Source organism: Ovis canadensis, chromosome 13, assembly GCF_042477335.2.
Source record: "Ovis canadensis isolate MfBH-ARS-UI-01 breed Bighorn chromosome 13, ARS-UI_OviCan_v2, whole genome shotgun sequence".
NCBI classification, from domain to species: Eukaryota; Metazoa; Chordata; class Mammalia; order Artiodactyla; family Bovidae; genus Ovis; species Ovis canadensis.
This window is the reverse complement of record NC_091257.1, coordinates 78,787,877-78,812,523: the sequence shown is the minus strand read 5'-3', so window position 1 is coordinate 78,812,523 and position 24,647 is coordinate 78,787,877. Positions and strand designations below refer to the sequence as shown.

Below are 24,647 nucleotides of genomic sequence, written 5' to 3'. Positions count from 1 at the left end.
TTGTAGAATACGTTGGGGGCTTTTCTCCGCATCTGCCCCATTAAGTCGTAAGTCCCCTTTTTCCATGTCCTACTCATCTCATGATTCCAGCATCACATCTGCTGATGGACCTTGGCTTCCTGATGTATGATTTCCCAGCTTGAGTTTTTGATCTCTTGGCCTTATTTTTAAGCTCAGATCCTACCTCTCTGCCACAGCCTTAAAATTTCCCTCTAGGAGCTGCCAGTCCCTCCTCTGTCAAGTTTGTTGCTCCAGCAGACAGAAAGATCCTCTAATCTTAATGAAAATTGGGGAAGGAGGGGGACACAGGGCCTAACGGGACCCAGAGTCTTTTGCATACTACTCCTTTCCTCTAAGTGAGCTTGACCTTCCTGTTTCCTATGACAGTAACCCTCAAGAAAACCAGCTGCCTCTGGAACCAAAGTAATAAAATGTGGGCAAAATTCCTGGATGGGGAGAGAACAGAGACAGCTGCATCTAAGCTGAACTGCTCTCAAGCTTCAGAGTTTCTCCACAGAAACTCCTGGAAGCCACTGGATGATTAACACTGGCAGACAATGAACCCCCACTTTACATTAAGCTGCAACATCCACTTTGGTCAGCTGTTCATGACCCACACCTTGAAGAGCAATAGTGTACTGCCACGGCTCCTGCTCTTCTCAGGCTGTCCCAGTCCCTAGGACCATAATTCCTAACATTAATAGTCCCTTACATGCATATAGTATCTAACAGTTTCATACAGCACTTATTTGAAATGCGTCTTTTGCAGCTGCTGGATAAAAATTGTTATTTCATGTCTACAGATGAGGACGTGAGAAGTAGATTCAAGGGATTAGATCTGATAGACTGCCTGATGAACTATGGATGGAGGTTCGTGACACTGTACAGGAGACAGGGATCAAGACCGTCCCCAAGAAAAAGAAATGCAAAAAAACAAAATGGCTGTCTGAAGAGGCCATACAAATAGCTGTGAAAAGAAGAGAAGTGAAAAGCAAAGGAGAAAAGGAAAGATACACCCATTTGAAAGCAATGTTCCAAAGAATAGCAAGGAGCGATAAGAAAGCCCTCCTCAGTGATCAATGCAAAGAAATAGAAGAAAACAATAGAATGGAAAAGACTAGAGAGCTCTTCAAGAAAATTAGCGATACCAAGGGAACATTTCATGCAAAGATGGGCTCAATAAAGGACAGTAATAGTAAGGACCTAACAGAAGCAGAAGATATTAAGAAGAGGTGGCAAGAATACACAGAAGAACTGTACAAAAGACATCTTCCCAACCCAGATAATCATGATGGTATGATAACTCACCTAGAGTCAGACATCCTGGAATGCGAAATCAAGTGAGCCTTAAGAAGTATCATTATGAACAATGCTAGTGGAGATGACGGAATTCCAGTTGAGCTGTTTCAAATCCTAAAAGACGATGGTGTGATGCTGTGAAAATGCTGCACTCAATATGCCAGCAAATTTGGGAAACTCAGCAGTGGCCACAGGACTGGAAAAGGTCAGTTTTTATCCCAATCCCAAAGAAAGATGCAATGCCAAAGAATGCTCAAACTACCGCACAATTGTACTCATCTCACACGCTAGTAACGTAACGCTCAAAATTCTCCAAGCAGGTTTCAACAGTACGTGAATCGTGAACTTACAAATGTTCAAGCTGGTTTTAGAAAAGGCAGAGGAACCAGAGACCAAATTGCCAACATCTGCTGGATCATCGAAAAAGCAAGAGAGTTCCAGAAAAACATCTATTTCTGCTTCATTGACTATGCCAAAGCCTTTGACTGTGTGGATCACAATCAACTGTGGAAAATTCTTCAAGAGATGGGAATCCCAGACCACTTGAACTTCCTCTTGAGAAATCTGTATGCACGTCAGGAAGCAACAGTTAGGACTAGACATGGCACAACAGACTGGTTCCAAATAGGAAAAGGAGTACGTCAAGGCTGTATATTGTCACCCTGCTTATTTAATGTATATGCAGAGTACATCATGAGAAACGCTGGGCTGGATGAAGCACAAGCTGGAATCAAGATTGCCAGGAGAAATATCAATAACCTCAGATATGCAGATGACACCACCCTTATGGCAGAAAGTGAAGAACAACTAAAGAGCCTCTTGATGAAAGTGAAAGAGGACAGTGAAAAAATTGGCTTAAAATTCAACATTCAGAAAACTAAGATCATGGCATCTGGTCCCATCACTTCATGGCAAATAGATAGGGAAACAGTGGCTGACTTTATTTTTCTGGGCTCCAAAATCACTGCAGATAGTGACTGCAGCCATGAAATTAAAAGACACTTACTCCTTGGAAGGAAAGTTATGACCAACCTAGACAGCATATTCAAAAGCAGAGACATTACTTTGCCAACAAAGGTCCGTCTAGTCAAGGCTATGGTTTTTCCAGTAGTCATGTATGGATGTGAGAGTTGGACTATAAAGAAAGCTGAGCACCAAAGAATTGATGCTTTTGAACTGTGGTGTTGGAGAAGACTCTTGAGAGTCCCTTGGACTGCAAGGAGATCCAACCAGTCAATCCTAAAGGAAATCAGTCCTGAGTATTCATTGGAAGGACTGATGTTGAAGCTGAAACTCCAATACTTTGGCTATCTGATGTGAAAAAAAAACTGACTCATTTGAAAAGACCCTGATGCTGGGAAAAACTGAAGGCAGGAGAAGGGGATGACAGAGGATGAGATGATTGGATGGCATCACCGACTCAGTGGACATGAGTTTGAGTAAACTCCGGGAGTTGGCGATGGACAGAGAGGCCTGGTGTGCTGCAGGCCATGGGGTCGCAAAGAGTTGGACAGGACTGAGTGACTCAACTGAACTGAACTGAACACTGAGGAAACTTTTAAAGGGCACAAATAAGTACCCTTATTTGTAAGCATACTTATTTGGTATCTGCCTTTAAGCCTTATATCGTTGATGCAATCAAATTTCTGCTTAGAATCTCAGTCATTAACAGGAACTCCAAAGCCATCTGTCTCTGAAGACTGTGAGGTGGGCCATGGTCTCCTCTAGCTCTGTATCAGGCAAAATCTCCTAGGAAAGTAGAGAAAGCCTGGTTTTCCATGTATCACATCACCACCAACCAAACTGTCCACATCTTAGGCCTGCCCCAGCCAGCATGGGGGCACATACCCTTTGTCTGAGGGCAAGGGATCTCAGGCCCACCCACACAAATCTCAGGTGGTGGTGGGGCACCTGGGGCAGGCAGGATCCAGGGTGCCACGGGTCAAGCCCTAGACCCCTTCCTGCTGGTGGCACAACACTGTGGACCACTTGTCTCCCCCACTGTGTCTCAGTCAGGCCCTCCCTGAAGCTCCAGATAGTTCTCCAGAGACTACTACTGAGGAGCATGTGACAGTCCGCAGGTCAGTCATGCCTGAAGAAGAGTTTCATTTCGGATGCGAGTGCCTTAAAAAAGTGACTGAAGACTTGAGAAACTAGAAAAAGAACAAACTAAATCCAAAGCAAGCTAAAGTTAGGAAAAACAAATATTAAAGTAAGAGATCAGTGGAACAGAAAAACAATGAAACCAAAAGCTGGTTCTTTGAAAAAAATCAACAAAATTAAACCTTCGGTAAGGCTGACCAAGAGAAAAACAGAGAAAATACAAATTGCCAAAATCAGGAATGAAAAAAGGGTTATCACTACTCAAAGGGTTATCACTACTGACCTTCTAGAGTTAAAAAAGATTACAGGACAATACTATGAACAACTTTAAGCCACAAAATTAAACAACTTAGATGAAAGGGACAAATTCCTAGACACACACAAATTAACGACACAAAAGGAAAAAAAAAAAAAAAACAGTACATCTGAGTAGACCTACAATGAGAATTTTTGAATTAGTAATTAAGAATCTTCCAGCAGAGAAAAGTTCAAGTCCACATGGCTTGTTCTATCAAACATTTAAAAATGAAGACTTCCCTGGTTGTTCAGCGGTTAAGAATCTGCCTGTCAATGCAGGAAACTTGAGTTCAGTACCTGGTTCAGAAAGATTCCACATGCCTCAGGGCCACTAAGCCCATAAGCCTTAACTATTGAGCCCAGGTGCCTACAGCCCGTTCTCCAGAAGGAGAGAAGCCACCACAATGAGAAAGAAGCCCGTGCACCACAACTAGACAAAGACCAAGTGCACCAACAAAGACCCAGCGCAGCCAAAAATAATTAAAATAAGAAATACATTTCTAAAAAATTCAAAAAAGAAATCACAATCCTTCACAAACTCTCCCAGAAAACAGAGGGAAGACTCTCCAGCCTAAGAGACCAGTATTACCCTGACACCAAAACCAAAGATATAACAAGAAAACTATAGTGACTGACATCTCTCATGAATACAGGCAAAAATCTTCAACAAAATATTAGTAAACCAAATCAAGACCATACAAAAAGGATTATACACTATAGCCAAGTGGGATTCATTCTAGGAATGATGTTGGTTTAATATCCCAAAATCAATTATCATAGTGCCATGTTAGTAGAATAGAGGATAAAAAACCACACAAACAAACAAAATTCAACATCCATCCATAATAAAACCTCTGAATAAACTAGAAATAGAGAACTTACTTAGCCTTATAAATAGAAGTCTACCAAAAAGCCCTGCAGCAAACATCATACTTACTGGTATCACACTTAAGTACTCAGAAAGACTGAATCCATTCTCTTTAAAACTGGGAACAAGGTAAGAGTGTCTGTTTTCACCAATTCTGTTCAACATATTGGAGGTCCTGGCCGATACAATCATGCAGAGGGATTTTTTTTTAATGGATGTTAGATTATGTCATTCATCTACTCAAAAATATCCAGCGGCTTCCTATTTCGCTGAGAATAAAGCCCCACGTGATCCGAGTCCTTGTCTACCCTTGTGACTTCTCCATAATCCACTCCTCCTATTGCTCAATTCATCTCTAGCTACACTGGTCTCCTTTGTTCCTCAAAACATTAAGCATGCTCCTATTTCAGGGCCTCCAAAGTTACTGAACTCTATGCCTGGCATGTTATTCGCCAAGATATACACACAGCTCATACTACTTCATCTTGTACATATTTCTGTACAGATTTTAGTTTCTCATGGAGGCCTTCTTTCATCACATGGTCCCTCCCTATTCCCTTTTCCTGCTTTATTTTTCTTCATACATATTCATTTGTTTATATTCCACTAGAATTTAGGCTACAGGAGACAAAACTATTTTCACTGCTACATTTCAAACACTTAAAACTGTGCCTGGCACATAGTGGACACTCAGTAAATAGGCACTGAATGAATGGATATCTTTAAAAGGAAAAGACATTCATATTCAAGAGAATGAATAAAGGCAGGGTTGGGGCCGGTGGGGTGGGTGGAACCACTGTCCCAAGAGGCTGAGAAGGACTGGGGTTTTAGGCCTCGGCTGAAGAGTTAGTGTAGAATAATAGAAAAAACTTGGCTTTTTAGAGCCAGATTCTTTTAAATTCTAAGTTTATTAGCTCTTCCAGTCACTGCCTGTGTGTCCCTCTCTGCTGCTGCTGCTGCTAAGTCGCTTCAGTCGTGTTCGACTCTGCGACCCCACAGATGGCAGCCCACCAGGCTCCACCATCCCTGAGATTCTCCAGGCAAGAACACTGGAGCGGGTGTGTCCCTCTCTTAAGTCTCTATAATTTATAAAATGAGAATATCACCACCTACCTTTCAAGGTGTGATGAAAAGAAAATCAATTTATGTAGAGCATTCAATATAGCATCTGATACCACAGCAGACACTGCAAGTAATTAAACATTCTTTGATACTACTGGCCTTCAAGAACTACCTTAAAAATTACCTAGCCCTACCTTACTGAAGTGTACAGATGTCTACAGGGCTGTTGCCCTTAAAGTACAGCCTTCATACCCATTTGACTTTTCTGTCTTATCATTCTTCTTTTATATCTCCCTTACAGTTGGCTTTCAGCTCTCACCTCTGCTGCTGCTAATATAGCAGCTCCTCCTCCCCTTTATATGCCCTGTTCTTAATCTTCTGGGGGTTTAGAAACCAGATTGTTAAGCTTGTTACAACAACACATAAAAACAGGAATAAATTAGCACTGTGCAAGGTATTAAGGATAACAATGCTTTGCTACCTTTTGTTTTTTAGCTGGATTCTGGAAAATTGAGGATGTTAGATAAATAAGCTATTATATGAGTATCAGTATATTATACAGTTTTTTACATGGAACCATTCATATTTTAAAAGAATCAACAATGGAACTACTTAGCAGGGCAGTTGTCATAAGAACAGTAAAATCCAAGCTTGATGCCCAGGCCATGGAAAGGCCAGAAGCTAAAGAACATTAGATTAACCAAGACAAAAGAGATGACAGCCAAGTGTCTGGAGACTTAGAAAAGGAGGGAAGGTTGGCCAAAGTGGATTTCCAGGAGCCTCAGGTGGAGGAACGGATCCCTCTGTGGACCCTCAGGCGGGCAGTGGGAAGAACAGAATGTCCCTTACTACAGAACACGAAGAGAGTATGAAGACCTCTATCACCAGCCAAGGGCGAGAGAAATGGTGGGAAAAGTGTAATGATCACGGCCTCTGATAGGATATGAGGCTACAGTATACATGAGTTTTCACTAACAATAGTGAGGGGTGGCAGTAGGTAGGGAACCTAGGGCCAAAATAGGAACAGCCCTCCTGGTCTAAGATAACAGTAGGTAACAAAGCAACATCCCAGTGGAAGCAGTCAGTGAATACAGACACATGCTGGGGATGGACTCCTGAAAACAACCATAATATCTGTACTGGCCGCGGACTTGCAGCCAGGCTGTGAGAGTGCATTTAAACCTGTACTCCGCAGCCTACATGCTGCAAATGATGGCTGCCAATGCTGCCTGGTTCTGTCTCTGTGCCCTGGAAAGACTGAATCTGTGGAACTTTTCAACTTTTTTCTGGTAGGGCCTGCAGCAGGAGGAGAGGAAGAGAAGAGCATGGGAGAAAATTTACAGTGTAGATTTCCAAAGCAAAACCTTCCCTTTTGCCTTTGGGGAGTGGGGTGGCTAAAGGTCAGGGACTGAGAATGCCAGAGATACCTATAACACTTTCTTCTCTCTTCTCTCACTTCAGTTTTTACAATTCCCAAAGCTTTCCAACTTGCATTTCCCATTTGATTCTCTACAACATCCTATATGGTTGGTGTACACAAAATAAACATGTGAAGGTACATGGAGGCACTCTAACAACTTAAAAATAGGGAAACAGATTATCCAAAGGTAACTATTGAGAGAGACAATAAAGCCCCAGGTTTTCCAACTATAAGTCAGCTCACCAGGTCCCTGTCCATGCTAGCCCAAGTGCTCATGGGGTCCCAAGTGTTATAGATGTTTTCTTCTCCTTCCACTCATATTTAAGCCTGGGTCTCCGCCTGCTTGGAGGTTCTTTCTTCCAGCCTCTTGGCCCACCTCACTAAAAATGTCCTTGCTCAGAAGGGACCCCCAACTCCTGCCTGCCTTGCTGTGCCTTTCAAATAACTAGGCCTCCTTCCTGAACCCCTAAGAAGGTCTGTCTTCTTGAATTTTATAATAAAAATCATGATTCCAAGGAGATTAGCAGTCCAAAGAAAGCATGCCAAGTCAGAGAGAATGGTATTCACAGACTGACCTGGATTCTAAGATCAGCTTTATGGATTTCCAGGCGTAAACCCTGGGCATATTACTTCAGTTTCCTAAGCCTCAATTCCCTCATCTATAAAATGGGATTTTTATATAGTATAAATGAGATCCATAACACAACTGATTCTTAATATGTTGATTTCCCATCCTATTTCACCATCTGCAGTCTTCCTTCTAAAATTTGCTGGACTTTCCCTTCACAAAGCCCCACTCTAACACTGCATCCCCAGCTCCACTGATGATCCATATTCTGCAGGACTGATAAAACCACAGGATTTCCCAAAACTGAGTCTGGGCTTGGTAGGTCACACTCAAGACTGAAATCAGAAAAGTCTATGAAGGGCTATTAAGTCATGTTAAGAGAGCTTGTGGGAGGTATGAAAAGGCTATGAAGGCAATGGCACCCCACTCCAGTACTCTTGCTGGAAAATCCCATGGACGGAGGAGCCTGGTGGGCTGCAGTCCATAGGTCACTAAGAGTCAGACACGACTGAGTGACTTCACTTTCACTTTTCACTTTCATGCATTGGAGAAGGAAATGGCAACCCACTTCAGTGTTCTTGCCTGGAGAATCCCAGGGATGGGAGAGCCTGGTGGGCTGCCGTCTATGGGGTCGCACAGAGTCGGACACGACTGAAGAGACTTAGCAGCAGCAGCAGCATGAAGTCATGTTAAGAGAGCTTGTGGCAGAATGGGTTTAGCTAGGTCCAGGATACCACGCAGCAGAAAGTAGCAGGCAGAAGCCAGCAGGAAATGAGCGTGCTTTTGCTTTATTCATGGCAAGTGATCCCAGACTGTCTGCCTATGACAGTCTCTTAGGCACGGAGTAGGAGAGTAATTATCCATGTTACCTGTACTAAGGGTAAAAATAAGCCCCAAACTAGTTACCCTGTATCTTGGCCCAAGCTTGCCCAGGTACCCTCACTCACCAGTAGCAAGGCTGAGCTCAGCCAGCAAGTTCTTCTTTTGTGTTACAGGGTCAGCACCAACTGCCTCAGGGAAGAGGGCTCACCTAAAACAGAGAGAAGTCAGTCAGGGTCTTGCTCAAAACAGGCCTGAGCTTAGGTCAATGCATGCATTTGAAGTTCCTGCCCTCACAGATCTTGCAACCTAGCAAAAAAAAAAGGTTAATAAACAGTTTCAGGTTGTGCTAAGGGCTATAAAGAAAAATAAAACAAAGCAAGGAAAGAAAGGACGACTCTGAGTGAAATGAGGTCTATTTTAGATGAAAGTCAAGGAAGACTTCTCCAAGAAGCAGTCGCTAGACAGAGACCCAAGTAAGGGGGTGAGATCTGCAAAGATCAGAGGAAGAGAGCTTCAGAGAGGGGAAATAAGCACAAAAGCCCTGAGGCAATAATGGGCAAGAGGAAGTCTGTTACACTAAGAACAAGAAAGTCTACAGAACTAGAACGTAGTGACAGAAAGAAAGAGTTCCTCCAGGCTTCCAAAACCTAGAACCCAGATGGGACAAACTTCCAAGCACTATGATGTTGACTTCAGTTTTCTCCACTTACCCCGTCCTCTGTTGGGACAGAGAAACTCCTATATTATTACTTGGAATGTGGGGTAGAAATGACTGGGGTAAAGAGAACAGTAGCACAGTGCCAAGCCTCGTTGTAAACACTTTGCTTGTATTAACTCATTAAATCTTTAGGAACTCTTGTAAGGTTGGTGTGGTATTACAGTCTTCACTTTTTCTAAGGGAAAACAGATACAGAAATGCTAAGTAAATTTGCCCCAAGTCACACAGCTAATAGATGGTAGACTCGGGGCTTCAACCTGAGTTCAACCTCCAGGGCTTGCCTTCTTAATCATATATTATACCACTTCTCAAAAAACAGAAGGAAAAAAGACAGAAAACGCATGCTCTAGTCCTGGCTGACATGACTCAGAGCCCTCATTTATATCCAACGCTGGGATACTCTCCATTTACTTGCAGTCCAGGCTTTTTACTAAACACCAGTTGACTCCTGAGTCCTTCAGCCAGGTAGTTCCAAAGGATACCGTGAGCACAAAGCTATGATAATCACCACCACCACAACAGTCATTTAACTGCCATAACATTTAAGGCACACTTTGAAATCGTCTAAGTACTGGGTTAAGCACTTTACATGTACTATTTTATTTCCGAGAAGGAATGACAGCTGCTGTAAGACCTGGGTAGAAGGATCTGGGGGCAGGGCTCCAGGTATGAACACAGTAGCAAACACAAGGAACTAAAGGATCTCTGCAGGCTGGGGTTAAAGCCCAAAAGCAAGCCCAAAAGCGGAGGCACTAAGAGGTGGGAGGTAATAGGAAAGGACTATCAGCTCCTCCAATTAAATAATATGTCAACAAACTGTGAACCCTTCTCCCATTTCCCAGTCCCCATGGTTCAGCAAACAGTGTAACAATTCTCTCAAGTACATATTTAGACTTCAAAATGTTCAGGCTCTTCAACCCCTTCTTCCCTCATCCCCAAGTCCTTGAAGGGTTTTTTTTTTCTTCCTAATGGCTCTACATCCCAACCATCTTTATTCCCCACTGTGTCAACTTCCTCTTGGTTCAAGATCTCATTATCTCCTGCCTGCACTACTGGAATATTTCTTAGAATTTACTGACATTACAAGGACAGGCTGTTAAGAGTAGCCTCTTCCCTGGTCTCTCTTTGACTAGTCTTCCACCGCCCCTTCCACTCCAATCTACTGGAGCCCACACTTTCAGACTCCTGTTCCTAATGCCACTCCCCTGCTAAAAAAAATGGCATGACTCCAAATCACCTCAGCCTTGCTCTCTAGACTCTTATACCCTGGGTCTGGTCATCACTCACGACTGTGGGCCTTCCAGTTACCATACTTTTATCCATGTTGCTGTCTCATCTGGAATGACTCTTCATTTATTCATATTCAAATTCATCTTAATCTTCAAGGCCTAGCAATTAGGTGAAGTTATCCTGAACCCTTCCTCTCCTCTCTGCTGTGTTCTTCAAAATACCTCTGGCTGTGACTACAATCAAAGCTCTGTCCTCACCATCCACTAAGGCTTCAGAACAGTTCCTCTGTTTTTCTTCCATGTAAACATTACTACTGCTTCTAGACAATGAAGACCTAGTCAGTTAAGATTTGTGTTCAAATTTCTAATACTCTTACTATGGAGCTATCTCCTAACAAAAGACCTGAGTTTTAACCTGAGCCTCAGATTCCTTAATTATAAAACAGGGATACAATTCCCACTGATACAGAATCAATGTGATACTGTAACAGGAGAGGGAAGGTCAAGAGTGAAGGTGGGAGACCCAGCCAAATCGTCAACAGCTCTTTCTGTCAACTGCAAACCCTCCCAAGTCTCCTATCCAGTGAATCAAAAAACACCTAAGGCCAAAGGGTAGATAGGAAAGTATGCCTACTTCAGAAAGTTTGGAAGACTTGTGTCTTAAAAGCTGGATCTAACATAAATAGCTAGCTGAGTTTTCCATTGATCCAGCTTCCACTGCTCTACCTCCCAACATGGCACAACTGACTTGCCTTGAAGGCCTCGGTTGAAGAACTCCATATACACACAGCCTGGTACAGCAGTACTCAGGTAACTGGAAAGATCTCATCCCACTATGGTCTCATTCCAGACCTGTCTTCATTATGTGAGTTCTGCCACCTCTTGAAAATATGGCTATGTCAGCACAAGACAACACTGAATCTTTACAGTGATTAATGAAACCACAATACAGTATTACTCAGCCATAAAAAAGAATGAAACTGTGCCAATCTGCAGCAACATGGATGAACCCAGATTATCATACTAAGTGAAATAAGCCAAAAAAAAAAAAAGACTGTATGATACCACTTATATGTAGAATCTAAAATATGATGCAAATGAATATTAACAAAATAGGAATAGATTCACAGACACAGAAAACAAACTTATGGTTACCAAAGGGGAAGGGGGGATGTGAGAAGAATAGGAGTTTGGGATTAGCAGATACAAACTATATATAAAATAAACAAGGTCCTATTGTATAGCATAGGAACCTATATTCAATATCCTACAATAAATCATATTGGAAGAGAATACAAAAAAAACACATTCATATAACTGAATCACTTTGTTGTACACCAGAAACTAATACAAAATAACACAACCTTATAAATCAAATATATTAAAAAAAAAAATATTACGCACAACCTAACAGTTTTAAGAGTGCTATGTGTTGTAAAAGTAGGGGAAGAGGGGGAATCAGTCTGACTAGAAGTGGCCTCAGAAGCTTCATTTCAGCAATGGCTTAGGCCAGGCCTTGATGCAGGGTGACAGAAAGACCTGGGCTACTGCTGGACTAGTTGTTATGTTGGCAACCTTCCTAATCCTAACACCCTATGAAGCAAGTGATGGAATGCCTACTTTATAGCCAAGGTAACTGAATATGGGTCTTCCCTGGTGGCTCAGTGGTAAAGAATCTGCCTGCCAATGCAGGAGACACAGGTTCAACCCCTAGGTTAGGAAGATCCCCTGGAGAAGGCACCCACTCCAGTATTCTTGCCTGGGAAATCTCATGGACAGAGTGGCCTGGCAGGCTACAGGCCATGGGGTCACAAAAGAGCTGGACATGACTTAGTGACTAAAATTGAAGATGGGTGAGGAGGCTAAATGTATCGTTCAGTCAAAGAGCTGGTAAGCAGCAGAGCCAGGATTTGAACCTAGGTCTGCTTTACTTTACTCCAAAGTCTATGTGCTTGCTTCATGATCTGCCTTACTCATGTAGCAACATCAGCTCTGGAGCTCTTTCTACCTCAAAATCCAATGATTTGAATGGGGGTAGGGGGAGGGGAAGAACTATACAAAAAGATCTTCAAAACCCAGATAATCACGATGGTGTGATCACTTACCTAGAGTCAGACATCCTGGAATGTGAAGTCAAGTGGGCCTTAGGAAGCATCACTACGAACAAAGCTAGTGGAGGTGATGGAATTCCAGTTGAGCTATTTCAAATCCTGAAAGATGATGCTGTGAAAGTGCTGCACTCAATATGCAAGCAAATTTGGAAAACTCAGCAGTGGCCACAGGACTGGAAAAGGTCAGTTTTCATTCCAATCCCAAAGAAAGGCAATGCCAAAGAATGTTCAAAACTATCGCACAATTGCACTCATCTCATAAGCTAGTAAAGTAATGCTCAAAATTCTCCAAGTCAGGCTTCAGCAATATGTGAACCGTGAACTTCCTGATGTTCAAGCTGGTTTTAGAAAAGGCAGAGAAACCAGAGATCAAATTGCCAACATCCGCTGGATCATCAAAAAAGTGAGACAGTTCCAGAAAAAGCATCTATTTCTGCTTTATTCACTATGCCAAAGCCTTTGACTGTGTGGATCACAATAAACTGTGGAAAATTCTGAAACAGATGGGAATACCAGACCACCTGACCTGCCTCTTGAGAAATCTATATGCAGGTCAAGAAGCATCAGTTAGGACTGGACATGGACCAACAGACTGGTTCCAAATAGGGAAAGGAGTATGTCAAGACTGTTTATTGTCACCCTGCTTATTTAACTTATATGCAGAGTACATCATGAGAAATGCTGAACTGGGGGAAGCACAAGCTGGAATCAAGATTGCTGGGAGAAATATCAATAACCTGAGATATGCAGAGGACACCACCCTTATGGCAGAAAGTGAAGAAGAACTAAAGAGCCTCTTGATGAAAGTCAAAGAGGAGAGGTAAAAAGTTGGCTTAAAGCTCAACATTCAGAAAACTAAGATCACGGCATCTGGTCTCATCACTTCATGGGAAACAGATGGGAAAACAGTGGCTGACTTCATTTTTCTGGGATCCAAAATCACTGCAGATGGTGATTGCAGCCATGAAATTAAAAGGTTCTTACTCCTTGGAAGGAAAGTTATGACCAACCCAGACAGCAGAGACACTACTTTGCCAACAAAGGTCCGTCTAGTCAAGGCTATGGTTTTTCCAGTAGTCATGTATGGATGTGAGAGTTGTACTATAAAGAAAGCTGAGCGCCGAAGAATTGATGCTTTTGAACTGTGGTGTTGGAGAAGACTCTTGAGAGTCCCTTGGACTGCAAGGAGATCTAACCAGTCCATCCTAAAGGAGATCAGTCCAGAGTGTTCATTGGAAGGACTGATGTTGAAGCTGAAACTCCCATACTTTGGCCACCTGATGCGAAGAGCTGACTCATTGGAAAATACTCTGATGTTGGGAAAGATTGAGGGCAGGAGGAGAAGGGGACGACAGAGGATGAGATGGTTGGATGGCATCACCAACTCAATGGACATGAGTTTGGGTAAACTCCAGGAGTTGGTGATGGACAGGGAGGCCTGGCATACTGCGCTTCATGGGGCTGCAAAGAGTCCACGACTGAGCGACTGAACCGAACTGAGGGGGAGGGGAGAAGAGAAGAGGATGTTTACTGCTGCTGTGACTGAAGCGACTTAGCAGCAGCAGCAGCAGCAGGAGGAGGATCTTAACTGTAACAACTCAAGTATCTGACAGAGTCTGGCAAGTAGAAGATATGAAGTACTTTGGGAACCTGTGACTGAATAAAACACCTGCCCCATCTACCTTTGTTCTAAGGTCTAGAAGGTCCAACCAAGATCTCAAGCTCCATGTTCTGACTCTGAGCTCCATGTTCTGACTTTCCATGTCAAGTCATTTCACCTTTCTGGATCTTTTTTCTGTATCTGTGAAATAAGGGTCATAGTATCTACTTTCCTGCAGGATTTTCTGATGGATCAAGCAAGATTGTCAAGAAACAGTTAAACTATTTAAGTCTATTTCTAAAAAAATAAAGAAACACAACAGCAGCAACAACAACAAAAAAAGGTTATTAGGAATAAATGAGAATAACTAAGGCTTTGGGCCTTAATGATGAAAAAGTGAAAGCATTAGTTATTCAGCCATGTTTGACTCTTCATGACCCCATGGACTGTAGCCTGGGAATTAAAAGACGCTTACTCCTTGGAAGGAAAGTTATGACCAACATAGATAGCATATTCAAAAGCAGAGACATTACTTTGTCAACAACGGTCCGTCTAGTCAAGGCTATGGTTTTTCCAGTAGTCATGTATGGATGTGAGAGTTGGACTGTGAAGAAAGCTGAGCGCCAAAGAATTGATGCTTTTGAACTGTGGTGTTGGAGAAGACTCTTGAGAGTCCCTTGGACTACAAGGAGATCCAACCAGTCCATCCTAATGGAGATCAGTCCTGGGTGTTCATTGGAAGGACTGATGTTGAAGCTGAAACTCCAATACTTTGGCCACCTGATGCAGGGAGCTAACTCATTTGAAAAGACCCCGATTCTGGGAAAGACTGAGAGCAGGAGGAGAAGGGAACGACAGAAGATGAGATGGTTGGATGGCATCACCAACTCAATGGGCATGGGTTTGGGTGGACTCCAGGAGTTGGTGATGGACAAGGAGGCCTGGCATGCTGCGGTTCATGGGATCGCAAAGAGTCAGACACTGAGCAACTGAACTGAACTGACCCCATGGACTGTAGCCTGCCAGGCTCCTCTGCGTAATTCTCCAGGCCAGAATACTGAAGGGAGCAGCCATTCCCTTCTCCAGGGTATCTTCCAGATCCAGGTATCAAACCCTGGTCTCTTGCACTGTCAGCAGATTCTTTACCTTCTAAGCCACCAGGGAAGCCCCAATGATACATAAGTAATAGCGAAAGTACATTTTTCCTTTCTCTCAAGTCTTTTTTATTGTTTGATTCATCTTTTGTGGTACTTAGATGGAAAAAAAATACCTATCATTGAGTCACTTTTGCCAGGCCCAGTAGTCTTGTACAGGTGTGAGAGTTGGGCCATAAAGGTGGCTGAGTGCCAAAGAATTAATGCTTTCAAGCTGTGGTGCTGGGGAAGATTCTTGACAGTCCCTTGGACAGCAAGGAGATCAAACTAGTCAATCCTAAAGGAAATCAACCCTAAATATTCATTGAAAGGACTGATACTAAAGCTGAAACTCCAATACTTCAGCCACCTGATGCAAAGAGCTGATTTATTGAAAAAGACCCTGATGCTGGGAAAGACTAAAGGCAGGAGAAGGGGAGGGTAGAGAATGAGACAGTTAGATAGCATCATTGACTCAATGGACATGAATCTGAGCAAATTCTGGGATACAGTGGACAGAGGAGCCTGGCATGCTGCAGTCCACAGGGCTGCAAAGAGTCAGACACGACTTAGTAACTGAACAACAACATCCCTACAGAATCCCTGCTGTTTAGAGTAGAGGAAACTCCAGGGAATACAGGAAGACTGAAAAGGTGTTTCTGAAGTGACATCTTCCTCGGGACAGAGGAAGGAAAATGGAAGCTAGTTCTCTAGGCCTCCAGGGTGACAACCAAGGCACAAGCGAGCAGCCACAGGACATAATCATAGCATAACAGCTCCAGGTCCAATCAGGCAGCGCTCTCCTGCAGGGAGTCTCAGACCCATTTCTTTGTACCATCAGTATGTGAAGGTGCGCAACTGCCCAGACAGCAGGGAGTATGAGACTGGCCACAGAGCAAACAGTTTTTGTCCCAGGAGCCACATCTGCCAATCTATTTTAGTTCTGTTTAGCCTGCCCCCTAACATCTTGGCCTCAAAACCCTAACTGCCTCAATCTTTGTGAGGTCAGCTCTTCCCAGCCTGGACCAAACCCCATGGTCTTGCAGTTCCAAACTCCTTCCAAAGACAAGAATACCTGACCTTGACTCTGATTGGCTCTACTGTGTGTTGCCTATGCCCCGGCATAATAAACCAACTGGCTGTGTTGCTGTGGGGGTTAAAAAGATGACCTCACAACATAATAAAAATGCAGCCAAGTCACAAAATGGCTCAGTAAAACCCTCTTCTACTCCGCAATAAAGACAGGTGTCAGGATGCACAGCATATCACAAAGAGAGGCCTGGGAGGGCAGCTGCTTTCTTAATGACAGGTGACATTAGGGCTCTCGAGCCCAATTCATGTCCATGTATGAGAACACTATACATGCCATAAATAGATGAAACTCAATCCAGGCAGTGTCTAGGCTGCCTGGAGGAATGTCCAGAGAATACAACAGACATGCAAGACAATCATTCTTGCCTTTTCTGGGCAGCCAACAGCATTTCTCCCTCCTCAGCTGAAGCTATCTCCAGTTTTCCCCTTTTCCTTCCCCAAAAAACCAACCCTGCAGGAATCATCAAGGGAGGCACAAGTAATTACTGTTTTCTTTTCTCCATGCTAATGAGACAGTTGGATGGTTCCCCTTACCCCTCCGGAGCTGGAAGCGAGAATCTAAGGCTTTACAATCTGTAACCAACAAACCAAAGCTGGGGCAAGAGAGTGCGCTGCAAATGAATGGTACAGAAGATGGCTTTTTGTCCCTGATGAGACCAGAGCTGGAAGAGGCCCCACCATTTTACAGAAGGGGTGTTAAGACCAGAATGACGAGAGAGCTGTCCAAAGTGGTGGAAGGAAGGCAGGCAGTGGCAAGGCCCAAATCAGTCTCCTTACTTCTAACCAGAGCACTTCCCACATCATTCAGACTTCCTATAGTACAGATAACTTTGGAAGTGTCCTCAATGTGGAACCTGGAAATGCACATTTCAAGTTCACATATAAGTTTCCAAATAGGTATTTAGAAAGCAATGACAAAGCTCTGCAGAAGTGGATTCAGCCCCAGGACTGGGGCTCTGGGGTAGAAGGCCAGGACCTCAGAGACAATGCCAATTTTACCCCAAATTTTAAGCCACAAGTAGATGGTCAGGCAAAAACACAATCTGTGAATTTTAGTTGAGATTCAGTGTAGTTACATGAAGACTGTAGATACCAAAGGTGGGGTCAGAACTAACTTTAAGAATGAATTTCAGGCCTGATAGATAAAGAACTACTTTAGAACACTAGGACCTCGGTCAGCTAGTCCAATCCTCGTATTTGACAGATGAAGAAATCAAATCTAGCACTATTGGAGGCATCACAGAGAAAGACCCAGGGTGAAGCAGCAGAATGAAAGATGCTATGCTCAAAGCTAGCCATGACCTGCCTGCCTAGCCACGGTCAGAAAATCAGGAAGACAGGGCCTCCGGGAAAAAACGCCACCATTCACAAAGGCTGTGGTGAGAAGAAAATGGTTCAAGTTCTTAAACTGGAATAATCTGTGGAATCGTAACAAAATTTTTAATTTTTTTTTAACCTGAAGACAATCTCCTATCAGCCTCTAAAACCTCTTCCCTTCTCTCTCACTTCTATCCTAGCTCTATCACCTCAGGTTGGATTCAGCTTCAGCCCTCAAATAATTCTGACTCCTGGCAAGAAATACTTAATTCCCATCCCCTACCCATAGGGCCTGGACATCAACCCTTCCTCCCTGCTCTCCTAGGCAGCATGGCAGAGTGGAAATAGCAAGCATACAGATCTGGGTTTGATCCCCGGATCTGGCCACCTAAACTGGGTATCCTTAGGCGTTATTATTTAACTGCCTTCCTGAGTTTTGATGTCTGTTTTTTCCACCGTTATCCCCTACTTGGGGAGAGGGAATACTTTGGTATTCCTCTGTATCCTCAATGAGTCAGTCACTGTCTACTGAATGATCCTCTAAAACTCAGTTCCCACATCTGTAAAATGCTATCTGTGATAATATCACCTATCTCAGAGTCATGAGAAAGAACAAAAAATGTAAATTGCCTGGATCAGTGCCTGGCCCTTACTCCTCTACTCTATCAAGGATGTCAGGGCCAAATGTTTGCCTGTACTGAACTAGATGGCCCATCCTGGAGACACCATGCCTCGCTGAACCCTAGGGTCAGCTGGACCTGACCTCCAGTGTCTGTTCCACTCCAGTAATTAGATTGAGTGCCAGTTACTGAAACCTTGTCAATAAAAACAGCTAACGATATGACTATTCTCTTCATATTCAAAGGCAGTGAATTTGAAGCAAATGAGGTGTGTACTTACACAAATACTCCAGACTGAAAGGAGAGGGGTACACAGGATAAAAGGAAAAAAAAGGGAAAAGACTGTGATCCTAAGGTGGAGTCTTACAGAACAAAGTCCAGATCCCAAGAGCTGGCTAAAGTCATCTGAAGGGCCAGAGACCAAAACAAATTGGCTGAGGTCACACAGAAAGCTGAAGGGAGAAAGAAGTTTGGGACCCACCACTGCAGTCTCCCATCTAGTGATTTTTCCTGTCCTCCAGGGTAGACACACATAGTCCTAGGAAAAAGGGAGTGAGGCACTGGGGGCTCAAGGTAGTGGCAGGGAGAACATAAGAGATGCCAAGTGATACTTATGTCGTTTCCTGCTTTGAAAGGTGACTAAGAAATCAACTCAGCCTTTTGTTTTGCAGGGACTTAATATGCTCTGGAAGTTGAAGGGTAGAAATATCTGGACAGAACAAGTGCCAGCAGTTAGGGAAGGGGAAGGGCACAGTATGCCCTCAAACTATCATGAGCCCTTCTCCCACAACCTCTGCCCACCTGTCCCCAACTTCACAACTCAAACTATAAACTATGTTTCAAGCTGTCTAGGATATCTGTCTTTCCTAGACATAATCTAGGGGGTGAAGCATAGATAAGTAGCAGAATAAGAGTTCTGTGTCATGAGGAAAAACCTGATTGGTTCTTTTCTTTGTTTCAGTCAACACATTCATCTAAACTTCTGGGAAAGTTAAGTGATTTGCCCAAGGTCACAGCTAATAAGGGCAAATCAGGACTTACCCATGTCCTGTGTCCTTTGTGACATGGTGACCTTCAGAAAATTTGACTCTTACAAAGTTGTGAGAGGTAGGTAGGGGAGGTGTTCTCTGTTAAATCATACTGCCTCAGCTTCTGAAGTCTCATTTGACACCTCTAATTCATTTCAGGCTTACTCTTAACATTTATCTCCTCTTACAGAACTTTCATAATTACTTTCTAACTCAGAGATCAGCAAACTTTCTGTATAGGACCAGCAGTCTCTGTAGTATTTGACTCTGCCAAGGTAATATGAAACCAGTCATAGATGAACAAATCAGTGTGGCTGTCTGTGTCCCAGTACAACTTCATGGAAAGAGGCTGCAGACTGATTCAGCCCACAGGTCACAGTTTACTTGACATCTGTTCTAACTAATCTACTGTCTCCAATAACCCTGTCTCTCAATCCACCACACATACTCCTATCACAGCCCTACAGCCCTACAGCCCCAACGGACTCCCTTTACCTACAGGATAGTTTAAACCCTAATCTCATCCTCTATCATACCCTTCCCTGCTCACTGTATTCCAATCACAGCAGACTATCACCTGGCAACTTTCTACCATCACACTATTCCCTAAAACCTGCAATGCCCCTCTCCATTCCTCTGACAATATTACCTATTCGGGGCAAGTTCAAATGCTAACACCTGTGGGGAATCTTACCTTTTTTCTGTCTTATGTAACTAGTCACTATATGGCTGTCCTTCATCCACTACTGCCTCCCTACTCCCCCCCACAATTCTAAGCTTCTCAGGGGGCACAGAGTGTGTCTTATTCAACTCTGTATCCTTTGCAGTACTTAACACCCAGTGTCCACTGACTGAACAGGCTTTCAGGCTACGAGAAAGTAACTAGAACATGGGGATCTTTGGTCCTAATAGAACCGTGAGATTACTCACAGAATCAACAGAGCCTTCAGGCTGTTTCAAGGACTGTCTCCCTCCCTCCCCAACATGTTTCCTTATCTGTCCAGGTAACTAGTCAAGACAGGGGTCAAGATCAGGCATTTCACTAAGTTGCTTCTAGCCTATGCTGATACATGTGAAGAGAAGAGGAATCCTATTTTCAGAGCTCCTTGTCCCTGACCTCAAACTGTAACCTTAATACCAGCCATCAACTGATCCCAGACACAGATGTAGCCCTAGATCAGCAGACAGCCCTCTAAAAAGTGCAGGTCCCCCACAGGCAGGGGATTTCACCCAGGGACAGGCTCAGAGGATGTAGACCAACCTCAACTGAAGCGAGAACTCAAAGGTATGTGGTAAGAATCATCAGGAGCAACACCTCTGAATGCAAAGGGACCGCTGCGGAGATTCAGGGGTCCTGTAACCCACAAGTGAGACTATCCCAGCTTGAGGAAGCTGTGAGGTCAAAGACTAATGGCCGATAGGGAAAAACAAAACAAAACAAATACACAGAAGAATTTTTCTCCTAAACCCAGAACAGAACATTCCATCTGGGTAAGTAAGCTTGTCACAGGCATGGGGTACTTAGCATATCTGCCATTCCAGGATTACAGCTGTCAAGTTTTAATTAGGGTAATTAGAGTTAAAAATGTAATTTCATTTCAGGGGTATTCTGAACAGATTCCATTAATTTCTTTTTTAAAAGAACACAGGAAGGAGGGGCAGGCATGCAGAGGATTTTGGCATCAAAGAAGTAAAGCCCTCTGCCTGGGTGGACGAGCTTTCAAACCATTGCCAAGAACCCCCAGCATCTCTGCAGGTTTGGCCCAGAGGGCAGAGGCTGCTGCTCTTCAGCTCTTTCCTAGTTTCGTCTCTAAAACTGTTTCAGTCAGCGTCTGCTAATAAACCCACCCGTCTTCTCCCCCACCTGCTCCCGTGTTACTACCACTGAGTGGCTACTATAACAGTCCTAAGTCTAGCAAGGGGCAGAGCTGTCAATCTGACTGGCTACATGTTGGGCACTACTCTAATGCCTACCCCCACCCCCCTTATCAACTGTTCCTGGGCCCATCTTTGTGGTTTCCTCTGTGCTAGTTCCCTGGTCTGGAGTGATCTCCTTGTGCCCCTACTCTTACTCTCCCTTCAGAGCCAGATTAAAGTTATCTCCTCCAGAAAAAAACCTACCTTCATGCCTCTGTGATTCCAGAGTACCTTGGATACGCCTCTATTAAGGCACACAAAGAATACTGTGGTTTCTCTAACTCTGATGTTAGACTGTGAGGTCTTTCAGGGTAGGGACTGGGTCTTGATCTAGGAATCCTTAGCACTAGCACAAGCCCTGACACACAGGAGATACTGAACAAATATTTGTTGGATGACCAACTCCAGGGGGAATTTGGCCTGAGCACATTAGCAGCTGAGCATACTAAGCCCCTGGGTTGTGCACAGGGCTAGTACAGAAACCTGACTCAGCCCTCCCACTGATCCCAAATGATGATTGATCTCTCCCATTAGAGCCTACTCACTCCTTAGGGACCTTGGAAAGGCGATGAGAAAGCCAAAGCAAGCAGAGCATCTCCCCTTATCCTCCTCAACCACTGGTTTTAAGGAATTTCCTCCACTGTTTGAAGGGCTCTGGCTTCCCTGGTGGCTCAGTGGTAAAGAACCCACCTGCCAAGCAGGAGACTTGGGTTCAATCCCTGGGTCGGAAGATCCCCAGGAGAAGGAAATGGCTACCCACTCCACTATTCTTCCCTGGGATATCCCATGGACAGAGGAGGCCTGGCAGGCTACAGTCCATGGCACTGCAAAAGATTTGCACACAACTAACTGACTAAACAACAACAATTGAAGGGTTTCAGGGAAAAGGTCTCAGCTCCAGTTCAGTCTACAGAAGGGTAAGGGACACCCCTGGTTTAAAAAAAAAAGTCCATCAGCTTGGTTTAGAAAAATAAATCCACCAACTTGGAATCAGTGTTACAGATGCTCAAAAATACTGTAGTGCAGTACAACAGAGAACATGCTATGTGACACAGGGCAGCCAAGTCACTTCACTTCTCTGAGCTCCTTTCCTTTTCAACCTATCCCAGTGAGTTGCTAGGGGAAATGAACATACAAAGAGGCTTTATCAACATTAACACTAAATGATTTTTCCATCTGAAGAAGGGGCCTATATTACATACCTAGCACTATATTACATGAGTTTATAAAGGTGAGGAAAATATATCAAAGGGGGACACACATTAACCATTTCCCCATTTGCTCAGGACAGCCCTGCCTGCTGGTCCCTAGAGAAAAGGGCTATACCAGCAGGACCTTTGTGTCGACAAGCATAACCAGATCTACTTCACAGTAATCAGATTCTCCCCAGCTAGGAACCCTCCTCCAGCTTCCTCCCAGGCTCCGCAGGCCTGGCTGCAGGCCCATATCGATCCATTTCTAATTAGGATCTGTGTCAGAGCTTCTGACAGAAGGTCAGGACCTAGGCTGCCTCTGCTGGCCTCTGGCCAAAGCCCAAAATGCCTTGCCAGAATGGACAGAGAATGGACACTTTTGTGGTAGAAAAGTATCCCAGATTGAACTTATCATAAACCAGCAGGAAATTTTAGAGCTGAAAAGATCCTCTATGAGCATGAGCTTTGTTGTATTACAGTTGAGAAGGCAAATGTCCAGAAAAGATAACTTGTCCAAGGTGGTACAGAAAGGTAATGCAGATCCTCCTCCCTATCAGTTTCCCAGCCTGGCTGCACAACAGGAGGACTCTGGGGACTTGTTAAACACACAGTTCTCCCAGCCCCACCCTAGAAAGTCTAGTCTGGAACATCTACAGTGGCTCTGGCTCTTCTGCCAGTATATGATCACCTTCCAACAGAAGTGAACCCTGATATCACAGGATCCAGTTTGGAACTAGACTGAAATACACCTTGGCACATAACAGTATCATTTAGAAGCAATCCGCTATTGTTTGATCCAGCCCTCCCCAACCTGCCATAGTAACAGTTACTCTAGAGGCCTTAGTCAAAGCATCTGTCATAAATGATTCTGACTTCCTAATGGTCTGCCAGTGTGGCTGTCAACAAAGACATTTCCTTTCAAAACTAGTCTGAAACTAACGTGTCTCTTATGAAAATTAGAAATACTTACTGAAAGACATTTAAGAAATAGTGAGAAATGGTGTGGTGCTGAATATGTGGCACCGGGGCATGGGCAGATGTCAGTGTGTACGCAGGGGAGTATTTGTGTGGATACATAAGGGAGAGGGCAGAGTGGTGTCTGTAAGACAGGTCTGCAGATATTTGCATGGCACACACAATTCTGGGTATCTAGGTAGAAAACAGTGGGACAAGGGTATGAGAGGACAAGTGTGTGGGTACGCAGGAGGAAGAAGGTATAAGGTATAAGGGAAGGTAAGCATGGATATGGACAGAAGAGAAGAAATATGTGCACCTTTGTAACTCAATTGTGTGTTTTTGTAACTCAATTGTGTGTTTATGTGTTGCAAAGCATATAAACCTATAGGGATAGAAGGGAGTCTGTGTGTGTGACCCAGACACCTGTATGCATGAAGAAACAGATCCATGAGCATTTCTGACTCATCTAGCCCTAGCTTTGCCTGAAGGCTCATACCACTTAAGGGCAGGCCTGTCTGCAGAAATCTTCATTAAAACTGACATTCTGACAACTACTAAAAAAATAAAATAAAATGATAACACCACCCCCAGCATCGTGGGAGGTTAAAAAAAAATCAAAGCCAATAAAACATAAGAGGCAGATGAGATGCAATTATGCCATGATTACTTCTCAGCTTCACCAGAGGAGGTGTTATTTGGAGTTAAACATTGTGTAGTTGATTCAGGTCTCAACCCAAAGGCCTGGATTTCCTGGGCTGCCTGGGGAAGAGGGCAAGAAAAGAAAGCAGGTAGAAAAAGGTAACAGAGTTGAAAAAAAACAAAAGACTGGACAATTGGGAAGATGAAAGGGAAAGGACTTAGAAGAAACCAAAAGTAAAAGACAAGGGCATCTCAAGAGAGGGAGAAGGGAAGGGAAGGAGAATAGAAAGAAAAAAAAGGTCGAAGAGGACAGAAGAGAGTCTCCTTTTTAGGCTAGCCTGGAATTTTGGGCATGGGTAAATCAGTAAGTGGGGCCTGACCTCTGCAATTCCTCATTGCTTTTCCTCTAACCATTTCCTCCATGTGGGATGTTCTTCCCACCATCTTTGCCAACTGATCTTCTAAATCTTCAAAGAAATAGTCAAATGTTACCAGCTTCTAAATCTTCCAAGATTTCTCTCAGAAGTTCTCTCTCAAGAACTCCCATAAACTGCCAGAAGACTTTGTCATATTGCACTTATAGCATTTAACGTTCAATCTTATACCACAGGAATCTGTGCACACATATTTCTGTCATTCATTCTGCAAGTACTA

General features: G+C 43.7%; 1 protein-coding gene across 10 annotated transcripts in view; it reads right to left on the bottom strand.

Annotated features, from left to right (window-relative positions):
* Positions 1 to 24,647, bottom strand: part of RALY (RALY heterogeneous nuclear ribonucleoprotein) — an 85,215-nt gene that overhangs the window by 39,483 nt on the left and 21,085 nt on the right. For 8 of the 10 annotated variants that reach the window (XM_069548350.1, XM_069548344.1, XM_069548347.1 and 5 more), the window contains exon 2: positions 8,565 to 8,647. The exons of the other annotated variants lie outside the window; for them this stretch is intronic. The gene's annotated coding sequence lies outside the window, so the exon portion shown is untranslated. The remainder of the gene's footprint in view (positions 1 to 8,564; positions 8,648 to 24,647) is intronic. 10 annotated transcript variants of the gene reach the window in all.